Source organism: Ovis canadensis, chromosome 4 (assembly GCF_042477335.2).
Source record: "Ovis canadensis isolate MfBH-ARS-UI-01 breed Bighorn chromosome 4, ARS-UI_OviCan_v2, whole genome shotgun sequence".
Taxonomy (NCBI): Eukaryota; Metazoa; Chordata; class Mammalia; order Artiodactyla; family Bovidae; genus Ovis; species Ovis canadensis.
In genome coordinates this window covers 32,122,712-32,138,145 of record NC_091248.1, presented here as the reverse complement: position 1 = coordinate 32,138,145, position 15,434 = coordinate 32,122,712, and the positions used below count along the sequence as shown (strand labels likewise).

At 37.2% G+C, this 15,434-nt stretch overlaps 1 long non-coding RNA gene across 1 annotated transcript; it reads right to left on the bottom strand.

Moving 5' to 3' along the window:
* Window positions 1-1,499: 1,499 nt before the first annotated feature.
* On the bottom strand, window positions 1,500-8,097 carry LOC138438764 (uncharacterized). Its single transcript, XR_011256462.1, has 2 exons — window positions 7,724-8,097; window positions 1,500-2,523 (listed from the first exon to the last, which is right to left on the bottom strand). It is a non-coding gene; the product is annotated as an uncharacterized lncRNA (long non-coding RNA).
* Between the last annotated feature and the right edge of the window lie 7,337 nt (window positions 8,098-15,434).

Here is a 15,434-nt window from a genome sequence, read left to right as displayed (position 1 = left end):
ACAGGTTCTTTACCACTGGTGCCACCGGGAAGCCCAATGCCAACCTAGACAACATATTAGAAAGCAGAGACACTACTTTCTGACAAAGGTCCCTCTAGTCAAAGCTATGATTTTTCCAATAGTCATATATGGATGTGAAAAAGAAAAGAAAGTGAAAGTGAAAAGTTGCTCAGTCGTGGGTGTGAGAATTGGAGTATAAAGAAAGCTGAGCACCAAAGAATTGATGTTTTTGAAATGTGTTGGGGAAGACTGAAGATCCAACCAGTCAATCCTAAATGAAATCAGTCATGAATAGTCATTGGAAGGACTGATGCTGAAGCTGAAACTCCAATACTTTGGCCACCTGATGTGAAGAACTAACTCATTGGGAAAGACCCTGATGATGGGAAAGATTGAAGTCAGAAGGAGAAGGGGATGACAGAGGATGAGCTGGTTGAATGGTATCACTGACTTGATGGACATGAGTTTGAGAAAGCTCTGAAAGTTGGTGATGGACATGGATGCCTGGTGAGCTGCAGTCTATGGAAGTCACAAGTAGTCCTACATGACTGAACTGAACTGATGTGTGAAAAAATGTCCTAGACAAGTATCATCTATAACATTTTACCTTTTATCCAACCTCCTTTTAACATAATTTTTAAATTGCAGTGGCATTTATTTTCAAAATAATCCTATATGTGTTGTTATTTTCCATCTCAAACTATAAACTGTTAGCTGCTTTTATAAAATTTCTGATTATATCAGACTATACAATTTTTATATTCTTCTGTTATGGAGATATTCTAATCTTTAGCATTCTTTTGAGTAGAACATGGTGATCTTTCTAGGCTCATAGTAGAGCAGATGATTTTAGATTTCTTTTAGTATATTCCCTAATTTATTCTACTATAAAAACATCAACTGAATAAATCTAAATCTTTGTATCAGTTTTATATAAAAAAAAACAAAAACAAAATTTTGAAACTTTCAAAATTAATTCATTTCAAAAAGAGAATCTGCTTGGAGTAATAAAGTATATACAGCAGGGGAAAACTACAGATTTTGAGTCTCTCTTAAAATTTAAATTAGAAATAATCCATTAAGATTTGTAACCTTTTGTTTATGAAACATGTTCTATGTTTTTCATAAGGAGGATATCATAAGACTAACAAAGGTCAGCTGACTTATTTATTTTGGTTTGAAAAAAAGAGGTTGTTTTAATAAGGAATAATTATAAACATCCTTATTTCAAAGGAACCTAAGCATAATGCTACATTTAAAAGATAGTATTATCTCCTGCCATAGATGTTAACTGCTGTTGAGTTCTTTCTGAAAGTTTTATATTCTGAAAAGTATATTTTTAAAATATATGAATATAAGTAATGAAGAATCATTTAGTAATGACAGCCTTTGATTTGTGGAACACTGACCTTAAAATCTGAAACTTCAAAAAAAAATGTTTACTAAAAGATAATTATAGCCTCCCTGTATCACCTACTCTTTTGAAATAACTTCCTAACTTTTCTCTTTCTTTTGTTTTTTTTCTTCTCTTAAGGCAGCTTTTTAAAAATTTTTGTTAACACCATCATTTTAAAAGCAAAATCTGCTAATGTTTAAGTCTTCAAAACTATTCATTCCAACAATAAAATGCATGTTCTTTAGCATATGAAAAAGTCCTGTGAAGTATAGGCCATTTATACCTTTAAAACTTATTGTTTACCTTGATAAAATTTAAGGAAATTAATATACAAGCATGGCATACGAATCAGAATAACTCAAGAAGAATGGGAAGACAAGCAGAGAGAAAATCAGATGAAGAGGCTTTTCAAAAGTCTAGGTGAGAAATGGTGACTTAAGATACGACAATGGGTGCATGCATGCTCAGTTGCTCACCTGTGTCTGATTTTACACTTTGTGCAACCCCACGGAGTGCAGTTCACCAGGCTCCTCTGTCCATGGGATTTTCCAGGCAAAATGCTAGATTGGGTTGCCATTCCTCCTCCAGGAGATTCTCCCAACCCAGAGATTGAACCTGTGTCTCATGCATTGGTAGGCAGATTCTTTATCACTGAGCCACCCAGGAACTCCCAATTTAGGAATTATATTTGACTTGATTTGTGGGGAGTAGGACAGAAAGAATTTACTATGAATTAAAAAATTATCTAGATGACTATTGTTCAATCGCTAACTCTTTGTGACCCCATGAACTGCAGCATGCCAGGCTTCCCTATCTTTCACTATCTTCCTCAGTTTGCTCAAATTCATGCCCACTGAGTCAGTGATGCCATCCCACCTTCTCATTCTCTGTCTCCCCCTTCTCCTCTTGCCCTCAATCTTCCCCAGCATCAGGGTCTTTCCTAATGATTCAGCTCTTCACATCAAGTAGCCAAAATATTGGAACCTCAGCTTCAGCATGAATCCTTCCAATGAATATTCAGGGATGATTTCTTTGAGGACAGACAAGTTTGATCTCCTTGCTGTTCAAGGGACTCTCAAGAGTCTTTTCCAGCACCACAGTTCGAAAGCATCAGTTCTTCACTGAATCTGTACAAAAAAAGAGGAGGGTGTTTGGGATACAGGAAGATCATTTATCTTAAACATCTTGAATTTGTTGACCGGTGTATGGTATTTTCAGATTCTGTCATTGGCAAAGCATGGGGATATATGTCAAAACATTAGAAACATGGCAAAAGTAAAGGATGTATAATGGAACTCATTAGAAGACATATATTAAGCCAGATAAAGGAAGTGCATCAGTCAGAAAATATTTTCAGTTTGAAAGAAAACAACTGACAACAGATCTTGATTTGAATGGAGGACCAGGATATGGAAAGGGACTTTTTAATGTGTTAGGTTAAAAACCAGGGGTACCATTCACACCAGTCACAATGGCTGCAATCAAAAAGTCTACAAGCAATAAATGCTGGAGAGGGTGTGGAGGAAACGGAACCCTCTTACACTGCTGGCAGGAATGCAAACTAGTATAGCCATTATGGAGAACAGTGTGGAGATTCCTTAAAAACTGGAAATAGAACTGCTTTATGACCCAGCAATCCCACTTCTGGGCATACACACCGAGGAAACCAGAATTGAAAGAGACACATGTACCACAATGTTCATCGCAGCACTGTTTATAATAGCCAGGACATGGAAACAACCTAGATGTCCATCAGCAGATGAATGGATAACAAAGCTGTGGTACATATGCACAATCGAGTATTACTCAGCCATTAAAAAGAATACATTTGAATCAGTTCTAATGAGGGGGATGAAACTGGAACCTATTATACAGAGCGAAGTAAGCCAGAAAGAAAAACACCAATACAGTATACTAAGGCATATATATGGAATTTAGAAAGATGGTAACAATAACCTTGTATGCAAGACAGCAAAAGAGACACAGATGTACAGAACAGGCTTTTGGACTCTGTGGGAGAGGGAGAGGGTTGGATGGTTTGGGAAAATGGCATTGAAACATGTATAATATCATATATGAAATGAATCACCAGTCCAGGTTTGATTCATGATACTGGATGCTTGGGGCTGGTGCATTGAGACGACCCAGAGGGATGGTACGGGGAGGGAGGAGGGAGTGGGGTTCAGGATGGGGAACACATGTATACCTGTGGCAGATTCATGCTGATGTATGACAAAACCAATACAATATTGTAAAGTAATTAACCTCCAATTAAAAAAATACATTTATATTGAAAAAAAAACAAACAAACAAGGATAGCAGAGACAGTTAGTTCACCCAGATATGACACCAAACAATCCCTTTCCATTAGATGGGACCACATGAATAATTCTGGCCAATAGACTCTAAGTAATGAAGAACTGTACAAAAAAGATCTTCATGACACAGATAATCATGATGGTGTGATCACTCATCTAGAACCAGACATCTTGGAATGTGAAGTCAAGTGGGCCTTAGAAAGCATCACTATGAACAAAGCTAGTGGAGGTGATGGAATTCCAGTAGAGCTATTTCAAATCTTGAAACATGATGCTGTGAAAGTGCTGCACTCACTATGCCAGCAAATTTAGAAAACTCAGCAGTGGCCACAGGACTGGAATAGGTCAGTTTTCATTCCAATCTCAAAGAAAGGCAATGCCAAAGAATGTTCAAACTACCACACAATTGCACTCATCTCACATGCTAGTAAAGTAATGCTCCAAATTCTCCAAGCTAGGCTTCAGCAATACGTGAACCATGAAATTCCTGATGTTCAAGCTGGTTTTAGAAAAGGCAGAGGAACCAGAGTTCAAATTGTCAACATCCCCTGGATCATGGAAAAAGCAAGAGAGTTCCAGAAAACATCTCTTTCTGCTTTATTGACTATGCCAAAGCCTTTGACTGTGTGGATCACAATAAACTGTGGAAAATTCTGAAAGAGATGGGAATATCAGACCACCTAACCTGCCTCTTGAGAAATCTGTATGCAGGCCAGGAAGCAACAGTTAGAACTGGACATGGAACAACAGACTGGTTCCAAATAAGAAAAGGAATATGTCAAGGCTGTATATTGTCACCCTGCTTATTTAACTTCTATGCAGAGTACATCATGAGAAACACTGGACTGGAAGAAACACAAGCTGGAATCAAGATTGCCGGGAGAAATATCAATAACCTCAGATATGCAGACAACACCACCCTTATGGCAGAAAGTAAAGAGGAACTAAAAAGCCTCTTGATGAAAGTGAAAGAGGAGAGTGAAAAAGTTGGCTTAAAGCTCAACATTCAGAAAACAAAGATCATGGCATCCAGTCCCACCACTTCATGGGAAATAGATGGGGAAATAGTGGAAACAGTGTCAGACTTTTTTTGGCCTCCAAAATCCCTGCAGATGGTGAGTGCAGCCATGAAATTAAAAGACACTTACTCCTTGGAAGAAAAGTTATGACCAACCTAGATAGCGTATTCAAAAGCAGAGACATTACTTTGCCAACTAAGGTCCATCTAGTCAAGACTATGGTTTTTCCAGTAGTCATGTATGGATGTAAGAGTTGGACTGTAAAGAAGGCTGAGCACCAAAGAATTGATGCTTTTGAACTGTGGTGTTGGAGAAGACTCTTGAGAGTCCCTTGGACTGCAAGGAGATCCAACCAGTCCATTCTGAAGGAGATCAGCCTTAAGACTTCCTTGGAAGGAATGATGCTAAAGCTGAAGCTCCAGTACTTTGGCCACCTCATGTGAAGAGTTGACCCATTGGAAAAGACTCTGATGCTTGGAGTGATTGGGGGCAGGAGGAGAAGGGGACGACAGAGGATGAGATGGCTGGATGGCATCACTGACTCGATGGATGTGAGTCTGAGTAAGCTCCGGGAGTTGGTGATGGACAGGGAGGCCTGGCATGCTGCGATTTATGGGGTCGCAAAAAGTCAGACTCGACTGAGCGACTGAACTGAACCGAACCTAACAGTGACCTAAGAAAGTCAGGAGCCAATAAATTTCATCCTTTGTACTTCTTCTCATCAGCATAAACTGGGAGACCAAATATCCAGAGCCATAATAGAGAAAACGCCTCCAAAACTCACACTGAATTTGTCATAAGCAAAAATAAACCTGACCATGTTAATCCACTCTGATTTTAGGGTTCATTTGTTATTGAAACATGGTCTATCTTATCCTGCCGAAAATGACAGGAACTAGTAATGTCAAACAAGGGAAACATGGATTGCAAAATAAAATAAATTATTGGGACTTCCCTGGTGGCTCAGTGGTGAAGAATCTGCCTGCCAATTCTTTGCATATGAGTTTGATCCCTGGTCTGGGAGTGTCCCACAATGCATGGAGCAACTAAGCCCTTGCACTACAATTACTGAGTCTGTGCTCCAGAGCATGGGAGCTGCAACTACTGAAGCTTGGACACCCCAAAGCCCCTGCTCTACAGTGAAAGAAGCCCAAGCAAGACAACTGGAGAGTAGCCCCCACTTGCCACAATGAGAGAAAAATCTTCTCAGCAAGGAAGACCGAAATTAATTAATTAAAATAAATTTTAAAAAATTAAAAAGGAATTATCATATATAAACCAAGTAAAATAGAATTCAATATGAGGCTACTGTAGTTAGCACTCATGTTGTAATTGGTGATGATAGTGTTAATTTTTCCTAGGACTTTCAGACGCTGAAGCCAGATAGTTATCAGTTGTATAATAGAACAAAAGGAGAGAAACAAGTAATCACAAGTTGTTCTTTCAACTGTTTGATGATAAGTTAAGAAAAAACACTGGTTGAAGTTGTGGCAAAATAAGCAAATTACATTCAAATTTTTGTTAAGTAAAATGGGGTTGGAGAGATTTTAAGAATACTCTGATAGCCATGTTATTGCAGATGTCATCTTTATAGTCACTGAATTACTCATATTACCTCTGTGATGATAAGAATGTGTACTCTTAAATTTCACATTTAAAGTAAGAGGCATTTCACTAACAAAAGAAAAGTAAAAACCAATTACTTTGATATGGATATGGAAATTCTGGCATTTGGAAATTATTATTGCTGATTTAATTTCAGTTCTAAATCTCATGAATCACTATTTAATGAAAACATTTTTTTTTCTAAAGTACCTTACTTTTAACAATCACCAAAATTTTGGAAGGCAGAATGCAATTAACTAAGTTGGTGTTTTTCCAATACACTTTTATTTGTATTAAAGCAGCTTCAGAATTTTTTTATTATGTAGTCTAAGTCCTCAGTTTTATGTTTTGTTTTGATCAAGAAATATGAACACTGATGCACCCTAAATATTACATTACATGCATTAGATTGAATTTCCATAAAAGTTTTCCAGATAAGAAATTTGTTAGATATAAATTTTATATTAAAATCTGTTGAGTATCTATTGCTTTTATTAAACACTACCTAAGTAAACAACAATGTACTTATTTTCACCTTGTTGGAAGAAACAATCTACCAGAAGTTAATCTGGTAAGAAGAAAATTCTATAATAGTTAGAACTTCACACAGGGGTTCTAATTTAATTTAGCTGGAGCAAGACTAATGCACTCTTTTAGCCGATCTGAGTTGTTTCCTGACTCTAAGGAACATTCCTTTACTATTCTGCTCTTGCCTGGGATTATATCACTTTAATAATGGCACAGATTACAAAAACAGCTTCTGCCTTTCTACTGGTAGTGTCAGTTTCCAGTAGGGAGGTTAGGTGATTATTGAGGCAGTGATAGAAGTGACTGTCCATGTTCTGTGAGCTCATGATGCTACACGCAGGTAACAATTGTGATCTTGACAGTTATTTGCCCCTGTTAAAAGAACCTTTCTAACAAAACAGAGTCTATAGAACTGCTTGAGCCCTGCTAGCATAAATAATATCACTGGGGCCAACCATTTAAGCTAAAGTAGAGCAGGTGCCATCAATAATCCATATTTTGTATTTGCACACTTGGGGTACTCTCTTATGTCCCAATGACAGTATCTTGGACATATGTATTAAACATATATTCACTCATTTGTTCATGCATTGGCCTAGAATTTTTTGCCTACCACTCTATGTTAGGAATTGTGCTAGAAATACAAAATATAATGAGACAGAGTTCCAGTCCTCATTTGTTCACAGTAAAATTGACAGAGAGATGTATGAAAAAAGATGAGTGCAATAGAATGTAATAGGCACTATGATAATATTCTATACATGAGATCCAAAAGAGAAAGGCATCAACTCAATCTGGAAGGTCACTAAGTACTTTATAAAAGTACCTATGAGTGAATCTTAAAGTTTGGTACTCACCAGGAGGGTCATCAGTTCAGTTCAGTTGCTCAGTCGTGTCCGACTCTTTGCAACTCCATGAATTGCAGCACATCAGGCCTTCCTGTCCATCACCAACTGGAGTTCACTCAAACTCATGTCCATCGTCGGTGATGGAGGGTCATAGCAGAGGCTAAAGGTAAGGATAGGAGTAGCATGCCATTTTAAGTATGATTGAGGCAAAAATTCAGGCAGAAGCAAGCTGAAAGGTAATGTTTGGAGGTGGAGAAGAGCCGGGACTGGGAGTCTGGTTGCTTCTGTAGAAGTGATTATTATATAATCATTTGAGGTCAACAAATATTAATACACAGAAGCATCAAATACAAGCTCCCAGTAACTTTATGTATTGATATCTCAGTTTATTTTTAAAAAAGTCTATATTTAAAACATTATCAATGAACAATCAAGCCTTTGTAACTTTGTAGCAAAGAATATGGACTTTGGAAACAGATGTGAAAGTGAAGTCACTCAGTCGTGTCCGATTCTTTGAGACGCCATGGACTGTAGCCTACCAGGCTCCTCCCTCCATGGGATTTTCCAGGCAAGAGTACTGGAGTGGGTTGCCATTTCCTTCTCCAGGGCATCTTCCCGACCCAGGGATTGAACCCAGGCCTCTCACGTTCCGGGTAGATGCCTTTAACCCCTGAGCCACCAGGGAAACAGATGACTTGGGTTCAAATACCTCTATGGCAAGAAATATCTATTGTTAGTTTTGGGGTCTACTTTCTCATTAATAAAATGGATAGTAAAATGGAGATAAATACAGCAACCAACTTTTGGAGCAATTGTGAGGATTATATTATTTAATATAGTCAAACAACTTAAAAGTACAAACAGAACTTAATCAGTGCTATGTAAAGGCCAGTCAATAAACAGGTCTTAGACTGTATTTCTCTATGGCTGATCCTTTGTGAAAGCTTATACAGCTAATAAAAGCTTTTGTCTCAGTCCCTAAAAATATGTACTTATTATATGAAAAAAATGCACATTCTTTAACATAGAAAAAAAGAAAACAAAAGTTCTTCAAAGGCTAAAACCCTTGTGCATTTTCAGTCTCTTCTTTTCCCCTAGTGCAGCTTATGAAAATATAATGGAAGTCTGAACATATGTATCAGTTATATTTGGATATTTCCCATACAAAGATAAGTATACTGAAAGTCTCAAGAGTTCAGCTCACCAACTTGCAGAGGTGACTATCATGAAAATACATGTATAGTAAATGCATTCCCTTCCTAGGATTGTAGATATGGGGAATTTAATTGAGAATAGGATCAAAATACATAGAAAAGCAACCAGTCCATATTTATGACCTGGCAGAGGTGAGAAACAGCAGCCTGGGGAATAAATTAACAGTACACCATTAAGCCAAAATCAATTGATGTTCAAAGGGATGCACAGCTTATGGCTGCACATACTATAGGACTGTCATACTAATGAACATATTGTATAAAGTACAATGTCTTAAAATATGATAAGTAATTAATTTCTCATGGAAAGAGCCCAAGGTAGACTTGTCTCTGGGAGAAATGGTAATATAACTGATTTTCATGTGTGGTTTTGCCAATATATTTTATTCATTTAAGTTCTATTTCATAAAATAGTTTATACTGTAGCTCATGTCACATATTTTGGTTAAAATGAAAAAAAAAGTCATGGGAGTATTAGCTATATTTATGCTAGTAGAACACTTCACTGAGGGAGCTTTATGCTGTTGTATTTTTTAAAGTCTACATAAAATGTTAATATTTTTATTGAGTAGTTTCATTTTACTAGACATTGTCCTGTTTTAGTTAATCAGTGATGAATAAGATTCATGTGGGTTTTGGCAGGTAGAGCTGCAGGTTCAAAAACAAAGAGTTGAAAGATCTTGGCATGGTTGAGTGACTAAAGTAAGCCAAGCCTGAAAGAGGAGTGTAAGAGTAGATGAAACAACAATGTCAGGCAGGAAGAACATTTTAAGCCTCACTTTGATTTGAATCATATCCTAGAAGCAATGAGGGGGACTTTAGCTCATATATTTACTTCATCCCTTCAAAATTTCTTTGAAATGACTTAAAAATGGGAAAATAATGCCAAAGCTTTAAGGAGCTGCTACACATATTTGTTGTTATTGTTTGTTCAGTTGCTAAATTCTATCCGAAACTTTGTGACCCCATGGACTGCAGCATGACAGGCTTCCCTGTCCTTCATCAACTCCCAGAGCTTGATCAAACTCATGTTCACTGAGTCAGTGATGCCATCCAACCATCTTGTCCTGTTTCATCCCCTTCTCCTCCTACCTTCAATCTTTCCCAGCATCAGAGTCTTTTCCAATGAGCCAGCTCTTTGCATTAGGTGGCCAAAGTACTGGAGCTTCAGCCTCAGGATCAATCCCACCACTGAATATTAAGGACTGATTTCCTTTACGATTGACTGGTTTGATGGCCTTGCAGTCCAAGGGACTCTCAAGAGTCTTCACCAACACCACAGTTCAAAAGCATCAATTCCATACTACTCAGCCTTCTTCATCATCCAACTCTCACATCTTTACATGACTACTAGAAAAAATAAAGCTTTGGCTAGATGGACATTTGTTGGCAAAGTGATGTCTTTATTAATATGCTGTCCAGGTTTGTCATAGCTTTTTTTTTTTTCAAGGAGCAAGTGTCTTAATTTCATGACTGCAGTCACCATTTGCAATGGTTTTGGAATCCCAGAAAATAAAGTCTGTCACTGTCCATTGCTTCCTGGTGTATTTGCCATGAAGTGATGTGACACTGGAAAAGGTCAGTTTTCATTCCAATTCCAAAGAAAGGCAATGCCAAAGAATGATCAAACTACCACACAATTGCACTCATCTCACATGCTAGTAAAGTCATGCTAAAAATTCTCCAAGCCAGACTTCAGCAATACGTGAATCATGAACTCCCTGATGTTCAAGCTGGTTTTTGAAAAGGCAGAGGAACCAGAGATCAAATTGTCAACATCCGCTGGATCATGGAAAAAGCAAGAGAGTTCCAGAAAAACATCTCTTTCTGTTTATTGACTCTGCCAAAGCCTTTGACTGTGTGGATCACAATAAACTGTGGAAAATTCTGAGAGAGATGGGAATACCAGACCACCTAACCTGCCTCTTGAGAAATCTGTATGCAGGCCAGGAAGCAACAGTTAGAACTGGACATGGAACAACAGACTGGTTCCAGAAAGGAAAAGGAGTACATCAAGGCTGTATACTGTCACCCTGCTTGTTTAACTTCTATGCAGAGTACATCATGAGAAACGCTGGACTGGAAGAAACACAAGCTGGAATCAAGATTGCCAGGAGAAATATCAATAACCTCAGATATGCAGATGACACCACCCTTATGGCAGAAAGTGAAGAGGAGCTAAAAAGCCTCTTGATGAAAGTGAAAGAAGAGAGCGAAAAAGTTGGCTTAAAGCTCAACATTCAGAAAACGAAGATCATGGCATTCAGTCCCATCACTTCATGGGAAATAGATGGGGAAACAGTAGAAACAGTGGCAGACTTTATTTTTTGGGGCTCCAAAATCCCTGCAGGTGGTAACTGCAGCCATGAAATTAAAAGATGCTTACTCCTTGGAAGAAAAGTTATGACCAACATAGATAGTATATTCAAAAGCAGAGACATTACTTTGCTGACTAAGGTCCGTCTAGTCAAGGCTATGATTTCTCCAGTAGTCATGTATGGATGTGAGAGTTGGACTGTAAAGAAGGCTGAGCACCAAAGAATTGATGCTTTTGAACTGTGGTGTTGGAGAAGACTCTTGAGAGTCCCTTGGACTGCAAGGAGATCCAACCAGTCCATTCTGAAGGAGATCAACCCTGGGATTTCTTTTGAAGGAATCATGCTAAAGCTGAAGCTCCAGTACTTTGGCCACCTCATGTGAAGAGTTGACCCATTGGAAAAGACTCTGATGCTGGGAGTGATTGGGGGCAGGAGGAGAAGGGGACGACCGAGGATGAGATGGCTGGATGGCATCACTGACTCGATGGATGTGAGTCTGAGTGAACTCTGGGAGATGGTGATGTACAGGGAGGCCTGGCGTGCTGCGATTCATGGGGTTTCAAAGAGTCGGACATAACTGAGAGACTGAACTGAACTGATGTGACAAGATGCCATGATCTTTGTCTTTTGAACACTAACCAATGAGTATATTTTTGACCTTCAAGGATCCTTCATTTCACCTTTCTTCTCTTAGACATTGGATTAAATAAATCTCTATTTATTTCTGACACAGTATCAATAGTGAATTTTTTCTGTTTTAATTATGGCTAAAACCCTATATTACAATTTATCAGTTCCTTGGTGAATGTGAAGTTGACAGAATGCATCACCATTTCAATAATTATGACTCTTTTCCTCTCCTAGAGGACACGAGAGTACAGTAGTAAAGCCAGGAAAGTCTGAAACTTCAAACAATTACCCCTTAGGTATTCCTGTTTTGACCAGCTTGGGAATCATTTTATGCTTAATGAATGATTAATAGAAATACAGATGTATTCTGCTTTGAGAAACTCAGAATATATCACATTCAAATGTTCAGAATAGATGGTCAGCTTCGTTGTATTTATGGTATGATGTTTTTAGTAAGCACCTTTAATGAATTTACCTTTAATGAATTATAATTCAATTTACCAGTTATATTAGTTTTTCTTAACGTTGAGAATATTTGTATTCTGAAAAAAGTAATAGAAAATATATAATTTGCTTTTGTTTTTCATATAGAATATGCTAGAAATGAAAATAAGAAGCAAATACTTCAAAACTCTGATCCCCCCCCACAAACTTTCATGTGTATAATACTGTACTGTTAGCTATATTGACAATGCTGTTTTAGCTTCCCAGAATGTAGTTCTCCTAAATGAACACTTGTATTCTTTGATCAGCATCTACCCATTTGCACCCTGCCCCTAGCTCTTTGCAACCACCCCTCTCTTCTCAGTTTCTCAAAGTTCAGCTTCTTAAGATTCTACATATAAGTGATATCATATCCTATCTTTGTCTAACTTATTTCCCTACATATAATACCCTCAAGCATGCCATCCATGTCATCACAAGCAGCATGGTTTCCTTCTTTCTCATCATTGAATATAATATCTGTCTATCTATCTATCTATCTGGACATCACATCTTTGCATGTATATGTCACATCTTTATCTATTCCCTCTTTAACAGACAACACTTAAGTTGTTTTCATAGCTTGACTGTAGTGAATAAGGCTGCAATGGACATGGAGTTACAGATGTTTCTTTGAGATTCTGTTTTCATTTCCCTTGGATAAATAAATACTGAGAACAAGGATTCTTGGGTCATTTTCTGATGAACTGCCATACTATTTTCCATAGTGACATTTACATTCCCACCAACAGCACATCTGATGTGAAGAGATGACTCATCGGAAAAGACCCTGATGCTGGGAAAGATTGAGAGCAGAAAGACTGAGAGCAGGAGGAGAAGGTGGTGACAAAGGATGAGGTGGTTGGATGGCATCACCAACTCAATGGATATGAGTGTGAGCAAATTCCGGAATATGGTAAAGGACAGGGAACCCTGTCATGCTGCAGTCCATGGGGTTGCAAAGAGTGAGACGTCACTGAGTGACTGAACTACAACAATACCAATTTACATTCCCATCAAGAGTACCCAATTGTTCCTCTTTCTGTACATCTTTGCCAACATTTGTTTTCCCTTGTCTTTTTGATGATGCACAACTGTTCTAATAGATGTGAGATTACATATCATTGTGGACTTGATTTTCATTTCCATGATGATTAGTGATGTGTGGAATGTCTTTTTGTATCCCTTCACTTGGGCTATTTGCTGTTGCTGTTTAGTCACTAAGTCATGTCCAACTCTTTGTGACTCCATGGACCGCAGCATGCTAGGTTCCTTTGTCCATGGGCTTTCCAAGGCAAGAAAACTGGAGTGGGTTGCCATTTCTTTTTCCAGGGGACCTTCCTAACCCAGGGACTGAACACATATCTTCAGTACTTAAAGCTAGTCTTCTTAATCTACGGGTTTATCAATAATTATCACTGCTTACAGGTACTTGTTTCATTAACTTTACCTCTAAGATACAAATTCACCTTTGTCAGTAATGTACAGAACAAGAATGGCAACTTCTCTGTAAAGCATTTACATTCATATATAAAATATTGTGACTAAACTTATCTTTCAGAAAATGAGCCTGGCATGCTACAGTCCATGGGGTTGCAAAGAGTCAGATAGAACTTAATGACAGAACAACAACATGAATTCACTGCTATTCACAGCCAAGTCTAAAGTAGTTCATCTTGATCAGTAGGTGCCTACATCACTACCCTCAAGGACTGTTCTTATGAAAATATTATTTTTTAAGTCTCATAATTTTAAATGTACTATTTGCCAGATAGCTTTTGTATTGTTATTTTGTTCACAGAGCTTCATTAATACCACTGAGTCTAGAACAGTAGGTAGGACTTGAGATTTTGTAAGGTAACTCATAGAAACAGACTTAAGCAATTTCTAGACTAATGGGCTATAATGACTTGCTTTCCTCTTATGTATTTCATAGCAATACAGCTAAACCTTAAATATGTTTTCTATATCATTAAATGCTCTGAAACATAAAGTATTTATTTGGAAATTTTCTGAATCTTTAGGCAGACAGGTATAGTTCCTGAGTTTCCAAAAGGAAGGCATCAAGAAATGACTTACTGTCTCTTTATCTGTATCATAACTGATGATCTTTTCAAGAAATGTGCCCAAAGAGCCCAAGACTGTATCTGTGAACCAAAATTCATTACACCTGATTTATCAATGTAAAATTTTCAGTAGGCCTAAAACAGGCCACTGTGTGGAGTTTATCAAGAAGAGAGAAGGCAATCTTCTTAAATTAATAGAACATAATGTCATAAGATGATGAGACATAATTGCGCTGTATACCTTACCTTGTTCTACTCTCTAATGATGACTGGATAAAAGCCGATTTTCATGATATTTTATTGGATTATCTTGCAGAAAGAATGAACACTTAAATTTTCCTCTTACTTTGAGACATTACCTTTGTTAAAAACAGTAACTTATATACAAATTATTTTGAGAATTTGTCTTTTATTCAGAAGTCTTGAATTATGGCATATGATGGGCAATGTGTTGCTTTTAAATAATAGTTTTTTAAACCTCATTCTTAGATCTTTTATTTTTAAGTGGTAAAGTTTACTCTCGAAAATCAAGAGATCATTTTCTTTCATTATAGTTATGTCCTACCAATTTTACATGTTAGTAGAAAAATTTACTTTCATTCTATTTCAGTCCACTTTTTAAGGAATGTAATTGTAATAAAGGAATGATTCCATAGAGACATTTGATGTTGTAAATAATTTAAAAAAGCATACTGTTTATGCTTTTGGCAAAAAGACATGTAAAATTCCATTCTTACGTTAATACATCTTTTAAGATTCAGAAACCAATAACAGGCTTAGAATAAAAAAAATTTCAAACTTAATTATTTGGTTAAGAAGTCAGAAACATAACATTTAAAATCTCTTTATGATATACATCAGAAAGAAATGCTAGAAAAATACATATAGTGACCATCATTCAGAATCAGGGAAAAGTTTTATAGAAAATGAGGTATCTATGGTAGCATCTATGTCTAACCAGAATGCTTAAAATCAGTGGCAAGTTATTACTTTAAGATCCATGCCAAGT